Source organism: Pholcus phalangioides, unplaced genomic scaffold, assembly GCF_987345545.1.
Source record: "Pholcus phalangioides strain wild (caught in Gottingen) unplaced genomic scaffold, Ppha-v1.0 ptg000016l_1, whole genome shotgun sequence".
In the NCBI taxonomy this organism is placed as follows: domain Eukaryota; kingdom Metazoa; phylum Arthropoda; class Arachnida; order Araneae; family Pholcidae; genus Pholcus; species Pholcus phalangioides.
Genome location: NW_028301609.1, coordinates 13,040,712 through 13,055,276, shown reverse-complemented (window position 1 = coordinate 13,055,276; position 14,565 = coordinate 13,040,712). Strand labels below are relative to the sequence as shown.

At 38.7% G+C, this 14,565-nt stretch overlaps 1 protein-coding gene across 2 annotated transcripts in view; it reads left to right on the top strand.

Moving 5' to 3' along the window:
* Positions 1–14,565, top strand: part of LOC149075082 (uncharacterized) — a 154,309-nt gene that overhangs the window by 16,209 nt on the left and 123,535 nt on the right. The window contains exon 1 of one of the 2 annotated variants that reach the window (XM_089245639.1): positions 1,701–2,130. The exons of the other annotated variant lie outside the window; for it this stretch is intronic. The gene's annotated coding sequence lies outside the window, so the exon portion shown is untranslated. Of the gene's footprint in view, positions 1–1,700; positions 2,131–14,565 lie in introns of those variants that run through there. 2 annotated transcript variants of the gene reach the window in all.

Here is a 14,565-nt window from a genome sequence, read left to right as displayed (position 1 = left end):
TCGGCTTGAAAAAAAAAAAAGCCTTCAAATAACATTGAAATTAACAGAAATTGATTATAATAACATATACAGGTATTTTCTTCCGAAATTTCAATTAAAAAAAATTTTTTTTTGCATTAAAAAAATAAATTTTTGATCATCGGGGGGTGGGGATCCTATGCCCCCCCCCCCGTGTACGTCTCTGATCCCACCAATATGCGTTAGGATTCAGAGGGGCAGAGCTAATGACGAAATTTTGCTGACAAGGGGGGGGGGTCAAAAATGGCTAAAAGTTTGCTTACGTAATACTTGAATGGCCCCTTATCTATTTTTTGCAGGCCATCAAATTACTTCTAACATTTATTCCCTTTTTTGTCGATTCGCAAATTATTTCTCCCATTCATTTATTTTTTGCAGGTATTTAACTTATTTCTCCCATGTTTTTTGTTTTTTTAATTGAAGTTTTAGTTTCTCCTATATTCATATCCATATTATTTCACCCATTTGTTTATTTTTCGCTGGTCTGCAACTGAAAAAGTTGAAAAACAATATAAACTAGTCGATTCATTTTTACATCAATGCAGTCTAGTCTACCGTGATCTTGTAGTCTCTATCGATGTAGTTAGTACCTAGTACTAGCTAGAGTACTAGTTGAGTAGTTTACTCTGTGAGTTTCCAAGAGTTTTTTTTAGCATACATTAAAATTCTTACGTTAATTGTTCATTCATTTCTTTTTTCAAGAACTAATTTTTTTCTTCAGTTCTCTACATAAATCAAAAATGTGTGCATTGTTAGGTAATGACTAGGGATATACGTCGTTTTCGTGTAAGCAAAATAGATGAGACGAATGCAAAATCTGTCATTTTTGATGAATAAATGCAAAATTGCATGAAATGCAAATCGCAAAAAATTGGATTTTTGTTACTTTTCCGCGAAATCTCTTGATAATTTTCCCCCAAGCAAAAAATGGGTTGTAATTTTGCCAGAACTTTCAACTAACCACAGTTACTTAACCACGTAAACTTGAACTAAACCAATGACATGGAGGCAACTTTTGGTTTTAAAAAAATTCTTACGAATGAATGCCAAGTTTTTATTCAAATTTTTTTTTTTTCAAATGAATACAAAATGGTTGATTTGAAAGTTTTATGCGAATCAATGAAAAATATTTAATTAAATTTTGTGAATGAATACAAATTTTGGGGATTTGAATTTTTTTTTGTGAATAAATGTTAAATTTTTGGATTTGAACATTTTTTATGAATATAAATGCCAAATTAAAATTAAGTTCAAAAGTTTTCAGGTTTTACACGATGGCCACGAAAGCCTTTTTTCTTTCATTGAATGCCAAATTTTTGAATTTGAATTTTTTTGTGAATGAATGCAAAATTTTTAAAGAATTTTTTTGCAAAAGAATGCAAAATTTTTGTATATTTTGATTTGAAAACAATTTTTTTTTCAATTTTGCGAATAAATGTGAAATTTCCGATCAGAAATTTTCTTTTTTAGGAATTTTAAATTTGCGAGAGATTCACGTATATCTCTAGTAATAACAACTGAATTACGTCCATATTGTTTGTCCTTTCCCTCATTACGGTAAGCCACCGATGCCGGTGGATCGCCAGGTGCATAGGAAGTTAATTTATCGCCAACAGTTGGCGACAAAAATCCACAGTCGAGTAAATAACAGAAAAGTACAGTTAAAAAAAAAGAGCCATGTGATGATCTTTTCCCGAAAACGAGTCGACGGCAACTTTTTTTTTGGTGATTTCTTTTTGTTCTCTCTCCTCCATTCATTCATTTTGGTGTCATTTTATTCTCACGAGCACCTACTCGAATTGTGTTGCTGTGTTGAAGAACGGGGGGAAAAGAAACAAACTTTCGTATTGTTGTGAAATATTTCCAATTGTTGTATCCCCCCATTGTTGGATTTTTTTTTTGTGATCGACAATTATTGTGAATATTTTGATCCGGGATGCGGATTTTCTCCTTATTTTAAATCACGTTGACAAAAGTGGATACTGCCTCATTGTTTTAAAACTCATGAATTTGATGTGTGGATGTATGAGGATTGTGAAAATACACAAATGAGTGAATTATCATCGTCACCGTAACATTAAACTCATGATCTTCGATGTGAAAAATTCGAAGGTAAGTTATTTAGATTTATGTAACAATATTGTTTTTCAAAAGCGCTTGAATCATTGTAGTAGGTGTTGATGTCTGTTTAACATTAATTTAAGTTCTCGATTGTTCAAAATCAGCTTTTAAATGTTGCCCAGGGCCGCCCTTGTCAGACGGGCCCGGAGCAAAAATAATTTCCGGGCTCCTTAGCGTAGATTTAATGTATTTTGTGTGGGGGGAATCTGTATCCACAAACCGTGCATCATCACAGAATATACAGGAAAGCTGAAAAATATCTACTCACTATAAAAACTCGGAATTAATGAGAGAAAATCCTGGAATTGATGGAAATTCGAAATTAATGAGAGAAAAATTTCTGTAATGATTTTTGTAATTTGACATTTATGTAAAATGATGACACAGGAGATCCCCCAAATTAGCGATTTTTATCATGCATGTAAAAGTCTTTTTTATTAAAAAATTGGGTTCAGAAGGGGGGGGGGGCTGCCCCTCAGAATTAAAATGAGAGAAATAATTCCATGATTGGTAGTAATTCAGTATTAATGAAAGAAAAAAAAAATCCAGAATTGACAAAAATTCCAGAATCAATTCAGTTGAAGCTCAGACTTCTTGTTTACTACAATAGTACATTTTTTTTTGTACAAGCATATTTTTCACTTCTGTTACTGTAAGTGCGGGGGCCCGATGCGATCACACCTGTCGCACGGGGTGGTTCTGGTTAGGACAGTGCCATCTTAACACTTGGGCCTCGAGTGTATAAGAGGAGGGGAGGGAGCTCGTGATTAGATTAAAATTAGATCTGTTTAAAACGTTCGACACTAAGCATGTAAATTGGAAGCAAGACAAGGTTGACAAAATTTTTTTTTGTCCTGGGTGTCCTTCACGATGCTCTTGAGATGGTCCTGGGTCAGGGGTTCAATTAGCTATCATTTGCATGAAATTATGACGTCATTAGTAATCGCAAAAAATTGATCTATGTTTTTTAAAGCAAAATTCTAATGATGGTGATGAAATCATAATCAGCCGGTGATAATAGTGATCGGGGCCGTGACTTCGTAGCGGCAAATGCCCCCTTCCCCCAAGTTTCTGGTGATCAGGATTGTAACCACCAAAAAATTAACTTTCACCGTTATAAAGAGGCACTAAGGTAAGCTAATTAGCTGTGGAACAATTAGCATAGGGGCAAAGGCGAATTAAGGTCGGTTGAGGCATGTGCGGAGAGGGGGAAGGGAGGGATGCCACCCTTCGTCAAAGGTGGAACCGACTGATCTAATGTACATGCGTATATACTGTATGAACTGAAATCATTAAAATACCTCCCAGCAATAGTTATTAGGCCCCCCCCCCCAGACTTTCAAGTCTATCCACCTATGGACTGGGGCACAGAAGATAATATTGGACCCCTTAGCCATACTTGTTGTCATTAGAAAAAAAGTGTAAAGTTGAGCTTTTGCGGAGCTCTTCAGAGGTCGGGACCCAGGGCACTCACACCCGGTGCAACCGCCGTTAACTCCGCCTCAGCATCCGGGTATCTCCTGCAGCCAATGGTATGGTCCTGATGGTGGTGATTATGTATAATGTTGGTATGTCGTCTGGAACTGGCTACTCTGGTCACACAGCAGAGGCGTCTTCACGCATGGGGCCCGCAGGAGCCCCCAAATTAGTGATTTTTAACATGCATGGAAGTGTCGTTTTACAATAAAATTGGGTTCAGAAGGGGGGCCGCCCCTCAAAAATGTGTGGACTCCGATTTTCATTGGAGACGAGGATTGTCAAAACTACAATAATGCATTTGAAATCGGAATCAGACCCCGGTCCAAAAAATCTTCTTAGTCAAAGCCCAGAACGAAACCGTATTCATCAGAGTTGATTTAAAACTCCAATGGATCAATTAAGAATATAAATTAGGATTATAGGCAGTGATTCCCAAACTGTAGGCTTATACCGAGGAATTCTAGGGGGTTGCTGTAGAAAAATTCTCTACCCCTGGGGGAATTATTTTTGGCTCCCCCCCACCACGATTTTTCGGTCGACAAAGCCTTTTCTTTTGGATTTTAAATTCGAATTTCGCGACCACCTAGAGCGGCGTCCTGCGCGTGCCCCAAAAGCCAAGCCGGAGGAGGCATAGGCGTAAACTTTGTTTGGGCCTGCCAATATCTTCATAATACCAATGGGATGACGTGGACTTTACCTATCTGACGGGAAAGGGTGGAATCGAGATATTTTTGGGATATTTGAGAGTATTTATTCGGGATGCGATCTCTTGTCACGACAATTTGAAGCGCCGCCGAAATGACCAGAAATGGCAGTTTCCGCGAGATTTTTGAAATTCTTATCTCATTCCAAAAAAGTGCAGCGGAAGTAAAAGGGGGTGTGTGTGTGATTCTTCGCTCTGGAGCAGTGGTTCCCAATTTGTAGTGCTCGCGTGCCCGTTGAGGTACGATGAAAGTTAACAATGGCGGAAAAAACACAAGAAATAAAAATATGCAAAACACTGTTTATGGGGCAATATACAGGGTGGTATACTTTCCTATTCGTTTCTAAATGGTACGCATAGAGTGAGCATACATTTTTAGGGGTTAGAACTCCCTCTATGCATTTCTAGGAGGTATACATATACAAGCCTCCTACGCATTTCCTGTGGCGTACTTGAAGCATGAAAGATTGGGAACCACTGCGACCGACAACGTAATGAAGCTACAGAGTAGGTGAATGCGGATACAGGGGAAAGGTGAGAGGAGGTGATCGTTCCTCACCCCCCCGTTCAGAAAAAAATTGTATTGGCATAGGCGGACATCCGCCCCCCCCCGTCCACTATACACACACCTTCAGTGATTCACCTTCCCTACCCCGAGGAACCTGTATCCGCTTATGATTGCTGAAGGGTACGATTGCTGCTGTTGCTGAATTTTAAAACTGATATAAACATAATTATATTTATTAAACGGGTATGATTTTGATGGTTAGCGCAAATTTTTTTTATACTGTGTTTATTTTCCGAAAAAATCTAAATTTTGAAACACGAGAGGAAGAGAGAAGGGGGTAGGCGATGGGAGTGATTGCCGTCCACCCAAGAGTCGAATAATATGAAGAAAAACTGATGTCCCGTAAAATACGGGACGATCCAATTAACCAACACATTAAGTCCCTTCTAACGCATCGCCTCGGATGTCTGCTCGCGACTCAGTGTCAGATGTGTTGAAGAAATCCTCCATTGCGTTAGGGGTGATTCAAGTATTATGTCAGCATCGAGGGGGGAGGTTTCGGATTTGATGACAAGGGGGGTGGGCGTGTTTGAAGGTTGCTTACGTCATCAACCACACCTTTTTGAAGATATGAAATATTCTAAGCTGCTGACGAAATTTTGCTGACGGTGGGGGGGGGGGGTGTGGTCGGAGTCAAAAATGGCTGAGAATCTGCTTACGTAATACTTGAATGGCCCCCTTAGTTAAAAAAAATATTTCAGGATCAATGAAAATTCATATTTAATGAGAAAAATTCCATAATTAAAGGAAATTCACATTTATGAGGAAAATTTCGAATTGAAGGAAAATTCATTTTCAATGAAAAATTTTCATATCTAATGAAAAAATTTTTGGAATTGTAGGAAATTCATATTTAATGAGAACATTTCAGAACTGAAGGAAAATTCGTATTTAATGAGAAAAATTTTAAATTTTTATTCAATTATTAGAATTTAATATTGAATGAGAAATTTCTAAACTGGAAGAAATTCATACAACGAAAATTCATATTTAAACAGAAAAATTTCAAAATTGAAAGAATCCACATTTAATGAGAAAATTTTCAGAATTGAAGGAAAATTCATTTTTAATGGAAAAATATAAGAATTAATGAAAAGTCATTAAATAGAACTCTCAGAATTGATAAATTCATAATTGCGGAAAAAATGGATGGAAAAAATAATTTCATTATTAATGAAAATTCATATTTAATGAAAAATAATCTCTCAATGAATAAAATTCGCCAATAATTTTGAGCCTCCCCATTTGACTCAGAGCCCCGAGGGCCATAGGAAGCCCGTTTATAGAAGTCTCTGTGTGAACGTAGCTGAGATACCGCAGTATGACTTGATGGCCCTCGATATTTTTTTGGCCCGCAATATCTGAGAGGTTGAAGAACCCTGGTATAGCGTATAGTATTTCAGTTTTCAATATAAATTGGGATCCACGTATTCATCAATATTAATCTATCAGTATTTTTGGACCTATGCACTGTCGTACGCAAGGGGCTGGAGTGGGGAGTTGATTATGAGTCTGGATTTTAGAGCTTACAGAAATAATAGCTTCCCCCCTCCACCGGAAGAAAAAGACGAAACTCTTCCCCCCACCCCCCAAAAAAAAAAATATTGCTTACTCCTAGGATCCGTGGATAATTTTTTTTAATGTTTTGTTTCAATAATACGGTACTAGATCATCCGGCCCGAAGAAGGGCGATACCATATAATATTGAATATAGTCGAAGGGGGGGAGGTAATGTTTGCAAGACCACGTGGTGGCATTAGGTGGGAGATATCGTGCCCGTGTCTTTTCGGTTCTTTTGAAGACCAGTGACGTCACGGAAGCCGACAAAGACGAAGCCGAGTGTTGTAAAAAAGACGAAGCACCATCATATCCGCCTCCTTATCCGGATGAGGATGTGTATACACTGTGCATCCCTGAGTAAAGAGAGATCTTGAAGATTTCGAAGGCGTCTTCCGTCGGCATCCCGTTTGATCTCTCTTCTCTCGGTATCCCTATTTCTTTTTTTTCCTCCTCTCCTGATCCTTAAGGGGGGAGGGATTTTTTTTTTATTTGGGTGGGAAAAATCAAACAATAGCGTCGTGGGATTGACGGTATGTTCATACACTCTACAGAAGCCGACATGATCATGTTTTGTCGGTACAAAACGCACGCTTCCCCTCCCCCACCCAATTTTTTCTCAGAGTACCTGTTCTCTATCGGTAGCTAAACATCATTTGTGGTGTCCTACTGATCTCTGTGTTTAGATTTTAGGCTATCGGGACATTTTTTTCACAGGTATGTTTTTCTGTCTATTATTTATTGTGTTATATATTGTCGGCCCAATATTAAAAATGGCAACTCAAACAACTGCATTTTTGAGTCTCAGAAAATTGCATTTTTGTCATGCACGCCATGACAACGCTGGAAAATGCTTCTATGTACATATTGCAAAACAGCAACAACTCCCAACTCCCATGCTTCGTGTGCGGAAAATTCATCGCCAACAACTCACCGCCGGAAAATTCACCAAAACGCAATTCATCGACAAAGTGGCAAGGTAAGTGAATGGATTAGCAGGTGGGTGCTGCAGCACAGGTCGATAAGATACTCGCCTGAAGTACCAAAGGATGTTTAGAGGTGTCGCGAGTTCGATACCCGGTTCGTCCTTGTCAGAAATTTTCCTCACGTGGGGGTGCAACAGAAATGGCGACCTGACCACAGAAAAATATTGCTATCGCAGGAAGTCCCACATTAAGAGGTTAGCGCACCAACCTCTCGATGAGTAAGCAAGTGAGTGAGGGAGGGGCGATGTCTCGTTAGAGGCGATTTGCAGTGTAGGTTCGGGATCGTCCCGTATTTTGCATGAATGACCAATTTTTTCCATATAATTCACGCTTGAGAGGGGCGATCGCCCCTATCATCCATCTCTAGATCCGTGCCTGTGAGCAAGTGGGGGATGAATAAGCCATTGAGTGAGCAAATCAGCTAGGTGAGTGGTTCATTCATATGGTCACTCGGTCATTTACTAACTTATTCATACCAACTCATTCGGTCACTCACTCGTTCAACTGGTCACTCATTAGTTTATTCGCCAGCTCATTCACCAACTCATTCGGTCACTCGATCTTACTGGTGTCGGTTAATTTTCCCAGTGGTGATTTTTTTCGTCGGTGAACATTTTTATCAAAGAATTATTATTGACGGTGAATTTTCCGTACATCACTCTGCTTATACGCTCGCTCCCTACTGTCAGTGGCGTCTCAGCCGCCGGTACTGTTGGTGCTCCCGCACCCACGGACATTTGTAGAAAGGATCTGAGCAGCCCCAGAATTGATTTAGAAATCAAAATTTCCTATATAGTAAAAAATCCTACACGAAACTCAAGACGAGCACCCGCAGGTTCGAAACACTTCCGACGTTCCCTGCCTAATGTAATTAAAGTTGAGTAGAGATCCCCATTCATTTCCCATGCAGAGCGAATCTTTAAAATGCAGATATCTCTGATAACAGGTTGCCTTTTTAAACTGGGCCGTCGATATCAAACAACGCGGAGCTGTCAGTCCTGAAATTCGGGCTATTCCCGGCCAAATAATTGAGTGTCGCGAAACGAACCGTCGAAATAATCTGTTCGCGAATAATCTGTTCACTAATTTATTCATGTCTGAAAGGAATTCCGATCTTTACAAGCGATAAGGTTCTTATAAGACCTAACATCGTGTCCCCCATGATATGATTAAGACGTATGGTTCGTTCATTCATTCATTAATTCATGTGTCTCGACGAGTTAGTGCCTCGTGATGGAGAGATACTATTAAAAATTTCCCAATTCGAAGTAGATGCCAGGATGATGGAGAAAAGTCAAAGCTGTACAGTTTTTTTGGCGTTCAGTGCTTTCAGAAGGGGGGGCTAGACTAGAGCACGCGACAGACCGCTCTTGTTTTTTTGCGGAGGTTAAAGTAACGTCCTGTCATTTGCTTCTATCTCTTTCTGAAGTCACCTTCACTGTTTGTCGTTTTTGCGAGGGAAGAATAAGAAATTGTGTGTGTGAGAGAGAGAGAGAAATGGCAATAAATGGCGGCGGTCACATCCAGATTGTGAGGATCCAATCTATCGTGCGTGCGTGCGTTTGTTTTGCAAGACAGTCCTTTTTTTGCGTTGGAAAAGCAATGGCATGAAACGTTGCGACTTCCTGTAGTTGCTCTAACAGTGGGAAAATTGAGGGAGAGTGGGCAAAACAGTATCCGCACGTGATGTACTCTGAAATGAAAAAAAAAAAACAAAAAAACACACACACATATAAAACAACTTCAAGGAGAAATGCTTCCAGTTTTAAACTATGATAGAGTTGCTGTCTCGGGTCGCCTCTTTTCACTCGAGTACGTACGTAGTCCGCTCAAGTTGAAATTGAGATTATCTTGTTGAGAGCACAAAAAGAGCTTTGCGGTTCTTTTTCTTTTCTCTTCTTTGCTGTTTCTAAGGAGGGGGGGGGGGGTCTCTGTAGAAACTTGGACTTTCGTGAGACTTCCCTGCCGGACGAACCTTTGGTTCGAGAAGTTTTATTTTGGGGAGCTTCAAATCTATTATTTTGAAGAATGTTAAGAATTCGATGGATATAGAAATCCAAGAGGGCCATTGTGGAAACAAAGCCTTTTTTTTAATTCAGTAATATATATGTGCTGAAATATTCGATCGATTATTTCGGAACGTCTAGGGAGGGGTGTCACTAAATATTGTACAGTAGACTCCACATATCAGAATTCCGGATATTATTTGGGTATTTTTATCACTTTCGCCGAGTACAGAACTGGCCAATATGATAACATAGGATAAAATTCGTCTAAATTTATGAGAACTTCGGTTTGTGTTATCAACTTTTTTCAGTAGAAAGTTTTTCTTTTTTGCATATTTTTGAAGCAGATTCATCCCCCCCCCCTCCCATAAGTAATCGTAATCAATCTGCAAGACTATTAAGGAGGGCAGAAGGCTTCGCTAATTTCAAAAATTTCTGTACTCAGGTTCACATTGTCCTGATCAGATAGTCGCTATGATTCATGTATGTGTAGCGCTTCTTTTGCAATTTCATTCCTATAAGTGAAGGCACGTGTAAGGTAAAAAAAAAAAATCCCTTTCTTCAGTTCATGATCAATTTCTTTCAACTGAGCACATTCACAGTTTCTCTAAGGCAGGAGTTCTCAACCGGTGCTCCGTGTGCACCTCCGAGGGGCTCCGCGGCGACTCGAGGAAAAGAATATAAATCAGTAAATTTGATAGATAGATAAATAAGAGGCCTGCAGGTTCTGCCATGAAAATTATGTACAAAAAAGGGCTCCGCGAGTCAAAAAACGTTGAGAACCTCTGCTCTAGGGAAACTTTTCGCAAGGGAATCTAATAGAATGTACTGCACATTATAAAAAGTATCGTAATTCATAATGCACATTGGACAGCTCCATTTTGACTCCTAACAATTTCTGTTTTAAAAGGAAAAACTTTTAGCTCAATGTGGGGGGAAAAACATCCTGTTTTAGAACAATTGAAAAATGCACGATTTAACGTTTTGAAACATGTTATGTGAGAAAAAAAAAAAAAGAGTTGCGCGTCCCGTTTCCACATGGGTTTATAGAAAATTCACTGCCATTAATTCAAGAATCAGTGAGCGGGAAAAGACCAAGTGAGTGAGTCAGTAAATGATACAGTAGTTAGTTAGTGAGTAACAGAGTGGTTAATGTTGGTGCTTAAGCAAACTAGTGAGTGAGCGAGAGACAGAATGAGTGATCTAGAGATAAAGTGACATAGTGAGTGAGTGGGGAACCTAGTAAGTGAGTGTCATAGTGACCAGCCCAGTGGTAGACCGAGTGATGTAGTCAGTTTACGAGTAAGTGAACGACTTGGTGATTTTGTGAGTTGATGATAGAATGAGAGACCTGGTCAGTAAGGGAGTGACCTATAGTGACTGACTCATCACCTTACTCACTGGTTCATTTGATCGCTCGCTGACTCATTTTTTCGCTCAGTAGCTCTTTTGCTCACGCACTCGTTTACTTGCTTATTCGCGCTCACTCATTCACTTGTTCACTCATTCATTCCAGTCGAACTGTTGTCGGTTAATTTTGCCAGCGATGAATTGTTGGTCGGTGAATTTTCCGGACACGGTTTCCATGCGTCCCTTCCGACCGAACACGGTCATCCTACTCACAATCGGGATTTCCATCGGATATAGTTATCAATCTGTTATTTTTATCAGAAATCAATGTGGTCACATTAAGCGGCGTGTGATGTCCTAGGGCTATTCGCGCAAACAAGTAAATAAGAATTTTGGGGGATAGAGAAGTTCAGCTATTGTTATGATTTTAGTCTCAGCCTCCGCCAGTACCCAGCTGTTGCAATATTTCATTAAAGAGAAAAGGTTTGGATCTCTGCCTCAAGAATGAAATCACGGAACCCTTGTCGGGAACCATGACATGAATGGGGTGAGTTAATTAAAGATACTTTCATATATTTTTCTTTCCCTCTAACTAAGAAACGTTTTTCAAAGGTTGGGAGAGAGGGCTGCTACGCCACTGCTATTATAACGTCAAGGAATCACCACACTATTACTACTCTTTAACACGTGTCGGTTCTTAATAGTCAGCAGCGTTTTCCATGGAAATTAAAGTCTAGCGCACACCCCACCCACTACTACCCATGAGAGAGGAAAAACACCGCGAGACCATTTTGTGCCAGAAGTCATGGAGATGGCGGCGGTTGATGCTGGAAATATTCCCGAGGAATCGGGTGCTGCTGGCTGTGCAGTCAGTCTACGTCAACCCCCACCGCACCCTATCTATCCCTTGTGTGTGTGTGTTTTTTCTCACGAAATGACGATGTCAAAGTTTTTTTTAGGTTCCAGTTTTTCTTGTCTCCTTTTTTTTTTTCCGTTTGAAACGGCTCCGTCGTCGACGTCTCCTCTGCGACCGCGAAGACATGGAGCCAAAAACAAAATAATAACAACAATAAACAAGAAAAAAAAAAAACCAGATTGTCATAGCTTGGCATCATGCCGAGCACCACATTTAGAAACCACTGGAGTGTACGTGCGTAAGCGCGCGAGCCACGTTATTTATAAGTACAGTCAAAAAAAATTTTTTTAACATTAATCTAGACATGAGGTTTTTTTTTTGTTTTTGCCCTTCAGTCTTTCGAGTATTAATTCCATTGTTATTATTTATACGGCAAAAAGGTTAAGAGGAGTTCCCTCCCTCCACTTCTGGAAATGACAACTTATGAGGCATTAGGTGGGATACAAAATACAATTGAGCGCAGAGATTAGTATATGAGTATCATTCTCCTATGTCAACTCCGCTACGCTGTACTCTTGCCATTCATTATGGCTAATAAAGAAATAAGTGGTTATCTTAGTGAGAGAAACGAAATGTCTTTGAAAAGGGTTGTGATGATTTAACAGTACAGTAGAATCCGGACTATACTTGCCTTAATGTCGCGGAAGGGTGGGCCGGATAACAGAAAAGCCGAATAGTCCGGAATTGCATAAATGCTCACTTCCGACCCCGACCATACCATCGAAAACACCTTTTGTACACCAAAAACCACTCTTATTCATATTTTGTGATCTATGGGGGTCAGTAATTTATATATAAATATACACATAGTGTAGATGTTTATGTACTGTACGTTTTAAAAATTTATTACAGAAAAAGAGTCCAAGAATATAAATATTGTTATGAGAATCATGTAAATAATTCATGTCTATCATTGTGATTTTCACCTGTAAATAGTCATTTTATGCAAAAATAAAAATTAACACATTTCCTCTGTAAATATTGCCAAATCGGCAACAAACTTAGCGAAGTTTGGTGACAGCTTCGATGATTTGACAACATCAAAATGAAAATTTTATTAATCGCCAGTAACAGGAAAATTCAGAAATGAGCTGGAAATCATACATTCTGCATTTCACAGGACTCCGATTTGCATATTTCCAGTAATTTGCTTTAGTGCAGTGCTCTCTTGCCAACAAAAATTCTAATTTTTTTCTATACTAAGAAATCCCCCTTCGAGACAATAACTTTTTTCGCAAACCTCAATTCATATATACCCATTATTTCAATTTTTAAACTACAATGTTTACAAACTTATGGATCACTATGTAAACTAGTTTTTATTTGACAAAAATTTTCGTGGATGAAGATAACGTCTTCCGCTGTAAAACATCACGGAAGCCCACAGAGACCTTGACGCTAATCGAATTCAATCAGGCGAATGAGGGGATTCCTGCCAATCAGACTGGGTGTACGAAAATCTTCAAACAATATTTTTCTTAAAATTTCGAATATTTTTGTCTCATAAGTTTTCTCAGACGAATAAAGGGAACAAAAATTTTAACTGCATAAACTTTTCTCTGTGCATATTGGTTTGTGCTGCAATATTAAATTTTCAAACAGCATTTTTTATGGTATAAAAATTTTAAATTTAAAGATGAATTCAATTCAGCTTACTTGGATACTCATTTCACCGATTTCCTCAGTTCAGCCTCTTGGATACTCATTATAAACTCCCCGAGTTCATCTTGGATACTCAATTTAGCAATCCTTATTTCAACTTCCTCGGACACCAAACTTAAGTGTCGTAAGTTTAGTTTGCTCGGATACTCATTTCAAAAATTTCCTCAGCTCAGCTTTCTTCAATTTAACAATGCCCTGAATTCAGCTGGGCTACACAGTTTAACAATGCCCGAGTTCAGTTTGGATACTCGATTTAACAATTCTCAGTTTTTACAGCTATCTTGGATCCACAGTTCAGCTTCTTTGGACACCAAATTTAACAATGCCTTAAGTTGTTGAGTATCAAGAAAGATAGAAAAAAAATTGTGTGCCCCAGCGGGATATATCACTGTGAAAGTTGGAATACAGAAAGCAAAAGTTGCACTTCAACTTATATTTGGTGAGAGAAAATTTATATCGCCGTTCAGTTTGCTTGAATACTCAAATTAATAATGTTAATTTAGCTTATTTAGATACTGGATTCAACAGTGACGTTTCCTCAGCTTACTTTGATGTTCAATGTCACTTCAACTTTTCTATTCAACAGTAACTCTAATTCTCTCTCAACTTATTTGAATACCCGATTTATCAACTACAACTCGCATTGCTTCAATACTCGATGAAAGTATGACGTTGTTCAGCTTGCTTGTAAAGGTATATTCAACTTAGTAATGACCTTAGTTAAAGTTGTTTGGCTGTAACAATAACATTCAAAGTCAGAATCGGGACTCGGAAATTCGAAACATATACACGAAGTCTAATTTTTATCTTAACAGTATGCATTCCGAATAATGTTAGTAATAATGATAATATTCGTTCCTTATGATTATAGTCCCGAAATAAGCTGACATTAACATGCAATATTGGATTTCACGAAAAAAAAAATCGATGTTTCGTGATTGTGAAAAAAAGATTTTTTCCCCCTTTTTACCAATCATTAGAAAAGAGGGAAATTTTGCTTTTATTCAGGTAAACGGCAACCATTTCCTCTTATGATTCGTTCCCCTCTTCGACTTCTCCATGTATTTAATGGACTTGTATTAAGTGGGGGGGGGGAAGGTATGGAGGAAGGCAGGCTTAATAATAAAAAAATAACCTTGATAAACGTTCCTGTTTTTTATTATTTCATTTTTTTTTCATGACTATGACGTTTCCTTTGC